This window comes from Condylura cristata, unplaced genomic scaffold, assembly GCF_000260355.1.
Source record: "Condylura cristata isolate star-nosed mole 26May11 unplaced genomic scaffold, ConCri1.0 scaffold00046, whole genome shotgun sequence".
NCBI lineage: Eukaryota > Metazoa > Chordata > Mammalia > Eulipotyphla > Talpidae > Condylura > Condylura cristata.
Window position 1 is genome coordinate 332,907 of NW_004567147.1, and position 7,512 is coordinate 340,418.

Sequence of the window (7,512 nt, forward strand, 5' to 3'; positions counted from 1 at the left end):
ATCGAACTCATGCAGAAGCGGCTTTAGATTCTCAGTGCTGTGCTTTAACCCGCTGCGCCACCAGGGAGGGCCCTAAATAACATCTTTTTTAAAAAATGAGGTGAAGATAAATGAGGTGGGGAGGCAGAGGAGGGCCTCTCCTGGCAGAGGGAGCGAGCTTTGGTCTCAGAGTTGAAAGTATTTGAGGAGCATTAAAGAATGCAGCCAGGTGAGCACAGCAGCCACACGGTGGAGGCAGGAGTCACCGAGGCCTGAGCTTGAGGTAGATTCTTATTATTTTTTTAAAAAGATGTATTTATTTATGCATACAGAACTGGGGTACAGGCCAGAGGTGTGGGGGCAGTGAGAGGAATCACCAGAGACAGAGTAGGGAGCAGAAGAAGCAGATCTACTGAAATACACTGCTCAGGGGAGCAGCGGGCCAGACAGGAGAGGTCTGCTGGGCCATGCGGGTCAGCTCCCTGGTGGGGGATTGAACTCATGCTGCAGTGGCTGTGATTGCTTCATAGTGCTGCACTTTAACCCAGGAGGGCCCAAGGTCCAGCTTATTGGCTGTGTGACCTCAGGCAGATTATGTAAACTTTCTGAGTGGCAGATTTCTCATCTCACAAATGGCGATACTACTACACAGACATGGTTGAGAGGAGTCAGAGAGAGAATATGAGGCTTTGTAATTTATGCACTGATAGGTATTATGTTTCTGGGCTGATCTAAGTGTAATAAATACTGAAAGCATCTGAAGGTGTGTGTGAGTCATGCTTGGAGCCTCAGCGTGATAGTTTGGGAGAAGAGGGGAGGAAGAGTTAAAGCTCAGCAGGTGTTTGTTTACTCTAACTGCTAAAAGCAGCGCTTGCTTCACATCTGTTTTGGGCTTTCCCTTCTGCTGGGATTTGAAAGGTGCACCTGGGCAGGATGGTGTGTCACAACTGTAGCAAGCCATGGTGTCCAGAGAGAGCCTTCACGTGGCCATTTTTATGGTGTTTCCATGAATAAGGCTTCTAGTCTGTTGCCTTAGTTTGTTAACTTGACTCCCCAAACATCTATTTGTAAATATTTCGTCATATTCATAAATTCAGTTCCACACACCCTTTTCTGTAAATCCAAAATCCACAGTGCTCTGAAAACCTACAATTTTATGGCTACTTCATTTGGTGGCAAAACCACATATAAAGCTATTTAAAATCTTTGCTCACCCCACCTAATTGTCACATGTTGTAGTCACACATTTTACTGGATAAATGTGATTGAGCTTATTGTGGGTTGTAGGCCTGAATACACATGTTAAATAATTGAGTTTTTGGCATTCTTTAGTTTCTAGTAGAAGCATCTAGGAGATGTGTCTTTTTACTTTGCATATTTTTTGGTTAGTGTGCCAGTGTGCTTGAAATTCATTATATCTGAGTTGGACATAAGGGGAGAAACAAATGAAAGAAAATGAATAAAAGCCTCATCAGCTAATTGCATGCGCACATTATGATGCACAGGCTTTTTTGATTGTTATGAACAATGATGTATAGACACACCTGTTACATATTTAACTATACATTAAATATATATGTAAAATTATGAATACATATAATTAAATATACTAATTGTTTATCTTGAAATGTTCAACAACCCAACTCTAGTTTTAGGAACAGGAATTTACACAAAATTTGTTTTTGAGGACTAAATTCTTTTTAATTAAAAGAATTAAATATATTCATTAAATCATCCTTCCTTTTAAAAATTATTTAATTATAGGGCCCACCCTGGTGGCGCAGCGGGTTAAAGCGCAGCACTGAGAATCTAAAGCCGCTTGCATGAGTCGATTCCCGCCTGCCCAGGAGGCGACCACATGTTGTGGCAGACCTCTCCTGACCCGATGCTCCCCTCAGCAGTGTACTTCGTGGATCTGCCTGTTCTGCTCCCCGCTCTGTCTCTGGTGAAGCCTCTCGCTGCCCCTGTTCTGTATGCACAAATAAATAAATCTTAAAAAAAAATTATTTAGGCCCTCCCTGGTGGCGCAGCGGGTTAAAGCACAGCACTGAGAATCTAAGACGGCTTCCGCATGAGTTCGACTCCCGCCTGCCCCGGAGGTGACCACATGGCGTGGCAGACCTCTCCTGACCAGCCCCCTGCTCCCCTCAGCAGTGTACTTCGTCGATCTGCCTGTTCTGCTCCCCACTCTGTCTCTGGTGAAGCCTCTCACCTTCCACATCTCTGGCCTGTACCCCAGTTCTGTATGCATAAATAAATAAATCTTTAAAAAAAATTATTTAATTATGCATGCAAGAACTGGGGTACAGGCTAGAGGTGTGGAGAGTAAAAGGATTCACCAGAGACAGAGCGGGGAGCAGAACAGACCGATCTACTGAAATATACTGCTGAGGGGAGCAGTGGGTGAGACAGGAGAGGTCTGCTGCGTCATGTGGGTCAGCTCCCTGGCTGGGGACCAAACTCCTGCTGCAATGGCTGGCCACAGCTTGATAGCACTGACTTTAATCCTTGTGCCACAAGTGAGGCCTGTGTTCATTTATTTATTATACAAAGGTTCTTTATGGAGAAATGATTTACAGAGGCAACTCACAGTGTTAACTTGGTAACCTGTGTTTTTCCTTGAGCACCTGTGATGCTGCGCTCCAGGCCGGCAGCCCCGAGCCTGTGAGTAGAGGAGTCAGTACATGCTGAAGCAGGCATTTAGAATGTGGTTGTTTTATATTGGCTATTTTACTGTTGATGTATTATCAATTCCAGAAGGGATTCCTCTGTCTATGTCTCTAAAAGCATAATAGAAACAGTTTTCTAATTTCATCTTTCCTTTCTGCACAATGAACCAAGGCCAGACCTGTCAAGAATGTACCATCACATTATAGTCTGGGAAGGGAGCAAATGAAAGGATTTGTTAAAGGGTTTTCCATCGCCTTCTGCCTTCTTCTGACTAGTGATCCTGTATGCCTATTCCTATCAAGGCTGGAAGGGAGAGAGCACACACATGAAAACAAAACAAAACAAAACAAAACAAAACAAAACAAAACAAAACAAAACAAAACAAAACAGGGGAAGGTCAAATAGGAAAGTGTTAGTGATATAAAAGTCTGAGGGAAAGGGCTCAGCCTTCATTCAAAAACCGAGTGAAGCTCATCATGAAGATAACTATATGTTTGAATTTTAAACCTTTGTCCCCTACATTTTTTCTAAATAGCACGAGCTTTGCAGGACAGAAAAATCCTCTCTGAAGACAAAGCTTTCACCCTCGCATCAGGTAATGAGTATCCTTCTTTCACACTCTCATCACTTCAACTTCAGAAGGGAAAACAGAACTGACACACATTTGACCTGAATATAGGGTGTTTTGGGATGGACACTGGGTGACAGGGACACCTTAAAGTCACATCTCTGAATGTGGACAGAGTATGCAAGTGAACTTGAGGCACTGTCAATTGGATAGATGGGTGACCTCTGATTTGCTTTTTAGTTTTATCTAAATTGCATAGTTAAAGTTAGATTTTTTAAAATCTAAATTGTTAAAAAATATTTATTTTATTAATCTTTAATGATTTATTTATTTATGCATACAGAACTGGGTACAGGCCAGAGGTGCAGGGGTGGTGAGACAGTTCAGAGTGGGGAGCAGAACAGGCAGACTGATGAAGTACACTGCTGAGGGGAGCAGCGGGCGTATCAGGAGAGGTCTGCTGCACCCTGTTAGTCACCTCCCTGGTTGGGGATTGAACTGGTGCTGAAGTGGCTGTGGGTAGCTTCTTAGTACTTCCCTTTAACCCAATGCACCACCAGGGAGGGCCTGATAAATAATTTTTAGATAAAACGTTTTTAGGGAAAATTTTAAAAACCTAAATTGCATAGTTAGATAATTATGCATCTAGCATCTTGTAGATCATCTATACATTAAGTTATTCCATTTTGCTTAATATGTTTTAGGGCTGTGGTGTCCTAAGTTCTTGCTATATGCTGTCAGAATTGGGCAGAAGATGATGAAAAGAAGAAAAGGAAATGGAAGTATTGGAAATGAAACGAATGGGAAGGTGGTTCATTCCCAGGTAATCAGGTATGAACTCCACCATCTCTATGAACAATAGTTAAAGCCTGTAAAAGGAGAGTGTGACCAAAGGCCCAAAGAATACAGGAGCTAAGGAAGAAATTTTGGAGTCAAGTTCAAGGGACTTTCAAGAGGAGAGGAGTGCTGGGTTTGGTATAAAAGAAAACAGAAGTGGATTGGTTATGGGGTTAGGACAGACAAGCAGTCATGGGAGAGCCCTCAATAAATGTCCCAAGGAGGCCATCCCTGGTGGCGCAACAGGTTAGGATGCAGCACTTCAAGCTAGCCATAGCCGCTTCAGGGAGTTCGATCCCCAGCCCAGGAGGTGATCCACATGGTATGGCAGACCTCTCCTGACCGCCTGCTGCTCCCCTCAGCAGTGTACTTGTCAGTCGGCCTATTCTGCTCCCCACTCAGTCTCTGGTGAATCCTCTCAACGCCCCTGCACCTCTGTCCTGTACCCTAATTCTGTATGTATGCATATATAAATAAATCTTTAAAACTAAAATGAAATTAAATATAAAATAAATGTCCCAAGGAAACCATGCCAACTCAAAATGCTTCTGTACAGCAAAATAACCTATCTTTAAAACAAAAAGACACTGAGTGGGAGAAAATATTTGCTCATCATACATCTGACAAGGGGCTTGTGCCAGAGAACTACTAAGAACTCACAGAACTCAACCAAAAGAAAACAAATAACCCAAATAATGAATGGGTAGAAGAGCTCAAGAGATATTTCCCCAAAGAAGACATACAGATGGTCAACAGGCCCATGAAAAATGTTCAGTGTGACTTAACATCAGGGAAATGCAAATCAAAACCCAAGGAGAGATCACCTCATGCCTGTGAGAATGACCCATTTCAAAAAGGCCAGAAACAGATAAAACAACACTTTTACACTATTGGTAGAAAATAGACTGGTTCAATCTTATGCAGTATGATTTCTCAGTGGTTCTCAACCACTCCCTAGGGAACATTTTGAAAATTTGTAGGCTTTCTTTTTGTAATTACAGTGACAGAGAGGGGCACTTTGATATTTATGGTTAGCACAGGGGTAGAAATTTTTTTTCAAAGCACGGCCTGTACAAGGAATAGTTGTCTCTCATCCAGATTCTCAAGTGTCCCCGAGGACATTCTTGTAGGTGAAAATCTGTGTTTAATTATCTGAGCCTAGAATTTAATACAGTTTTTTTTTTTTTAAAGAACCAGTTTTAATATATAATGAACTTCTAGGAATGCAATTACAGTTCTTTGTAAATTTAGGGAAGATTGACTTCGCTTCCAAGATTTGTTCAACAATTCATTAAATCACTTCTCTTACGGCAACATGCTGGAGGTAGTTGAGTCACCGACTCAGCACCTGTGTCAGTCTGTGTTTGTAGCAGTTCCGTCCCCGCGAACATTTATTCTCTGGATAAATGCAAGCATCTGCCTACTTCAGGGTGACTCCTAGAGTAGTCAGGTCTCAACACACACACTTTAAAATATTGTTGATGTTATTTTACTACAAATTACTCTTTTAAATTTCCCCTTTATGTTACAGATAGGGACGCGTGTTGGTTTTTTTTTTTTTTTTTTTAAAGATTTATTTATTTGTGCAGACAGAACTGGGGTACAGGCCAGACGTGCAGGGGTGGTGAGAGTATTCATCAGAGACAGAGTGGGGAGCAGAACAGGCAGATCAACGAAGTACACTGCTGAGGGGAGCAGTGGGCAGATCAGGAGAGGTCTGCTGCACCATGTGGGTCACCTCGGGGCAGGCGGGAATCAAACTCATGCAGAAGTGGCTTTAGCTTCTTAGTGTTGTGTTTTAACCCGCTGCCCAAAGAGTGTATGGAGGGCTTCCCTAGTGGCTTAGGGGTTAAAGTGTCAATGCTATCAAGCTATGACCAGTCTTTGTGGCATGAGTTTGATTCCAGGACAGGAAGCTGATCCACATGGCCCAGCAGACCTCTTCTGACCATCCTGCAGCTACCCTGGGCAGTTTATCTCACTTGATCTGCCTGTTCTCCCTACTCAGTCTCTGGTGGATCCTCTCACCCCCCCAAACCTCAGCCTACACCCCAGTTCTTTTATGCATAAATTTTGTATGCATAAATAAATACAAATCATAAAAAAATTAATAAATAGTGTGTGTAGGTAGGTTACACGACCCATGAATTCCAATGAGCACGGTAAAGGAGTCAATACAAAATGTTTGTTATAAAAAGGGTTGGGGGTTGAGAACTTCAGTTCTAATTAGTCTCCAGTATTTTATATCTCCTCCACCTCTTTCCCAGGACCAGCCAGAAAAAAAAGCTTTTTCTTCTCCTGTCCCTTCCGAAGGAACCCTCTTCTCTAGCAGTTCAAACTCCCATGAATACACCCACACCCACACCCCTTTCACCACCAGACAATAGCCAGGAGCTTATGGAATTGTCAAGAAGCTCACACTTGTCCTGTCTCCAGAGCATCCCCTTGCCTTTTAGTCAAAAAATATTGATTCCTAGGCCCTGTAGGAGTATAGGAGATCGTTTTGGCTCCAGTGCACCTGAAGGCTCTTTTTTCCTGCTACTCTTTCAGTTTCTCCCCTCCATGCCCAGTTCCCGGTCTTTGGCCTCCAACCCTCCAGGGTGTTCGCTTGGAGATGCAGCCAGTGGCCGTGCCGCAGGGCCCAAGGGGTCGCCCGCCCTGGGTCTCTTCCCACCCGTCTCCCGCGCGCTCCGGTGGCCCTGGGCCTCCGCGCCTCTCCCCTCGGTCCTCCCATCCTGCCCGGGGCTTCTCTTTGCTCTCCCTCAGTCTGCTCCTCCTAGCCCTCGGCCCCTGCCTGTCTCCCCTCACCCCGCTCCAGGGCTGCCTAGTCGGTGCCACCGTTTCTTCCCACCTGCATCCCAGATTCCCCATCTCGGGGCCACTCCTCTGCCTTTGACCGGGGCGGGGGGCTAGGAGGGTTCGCCCCCACCCCAGCGACCAGTCGTCTCGCCCGTGAGTCCGCGCTGGCCAGCGCCGGCGCCCGGGTCGCCCCCGCCTCCCCGCCCGGCTCCCCCCGCCCCGGGCGCAGTGGGCGGTCCAGGGCGGGGCCGATTCCGGGGCGGCTCCCGGGGCTCGGCTTGTGGGAGGTGCCCTCTCCCCGGTCTCCCCCTCTCTCCCCCCCTTGCCTTCTCCCGCACCCTCCTTCTTCCCTCCGCCCGGGAGCTTTCCCTGGTCCCCGGCGCCGCCTCCTTCCCTCCCGACTCTCGGCTCCCGCGGCCGCCGCCGCCCCGGGGAAGGAGAGACGGGGGTGGGGTTTGGGGGACGCGAGAGAGGAGGGAGAGACCCTGACGGGGCCGGAGCTCGGATTCTGGGGAAGGAGGGACGGGAGGAGAGGAAAGGTGGAGAAGGAAGGAGGGGGCAGCGGGGCGCAGCGGCCGGGGCCGGGGCCTTGAGGCCCGGGAGAGCCAGGGAGCAGGGCCAGCGCGCCGAGGTAAGAGCCAGGGCCCGGGGGAGCGGGG

General features: G+C 46.5%; 1 protein-coding gene and 1 long non-coding RNA gene across 2 annotated transcripts in view; one reads left to right on the top strand and one right to left on the bottom strand.

The window, feature by feature from the left end:
• The window catches only part of LOC105854513, a 22,353-nt gene that overhangs the window by 10,456 nt on the left and 4,385 nt on the right, over positions 1-7,512 (bottom strand). The window lies entirely within an intron of this gene.
• The window catches only part of GABBR1 (gamma-aminobutyric acid (GABA) B receptor, 1), a 30,738-nt gene continuing 30,391 nt past the window's right edge, over positions 7,166-7,512 (top strand). Inside the window, exon 1 of the mRNA XM_004694750.2 lies at positions 7,166-7,484. The gene's annotated coding sequence lies outside the window, so the exon portion shown is untranslated. The remainder of the gene's footprint in view (positions 7,485-7,512) is intronic.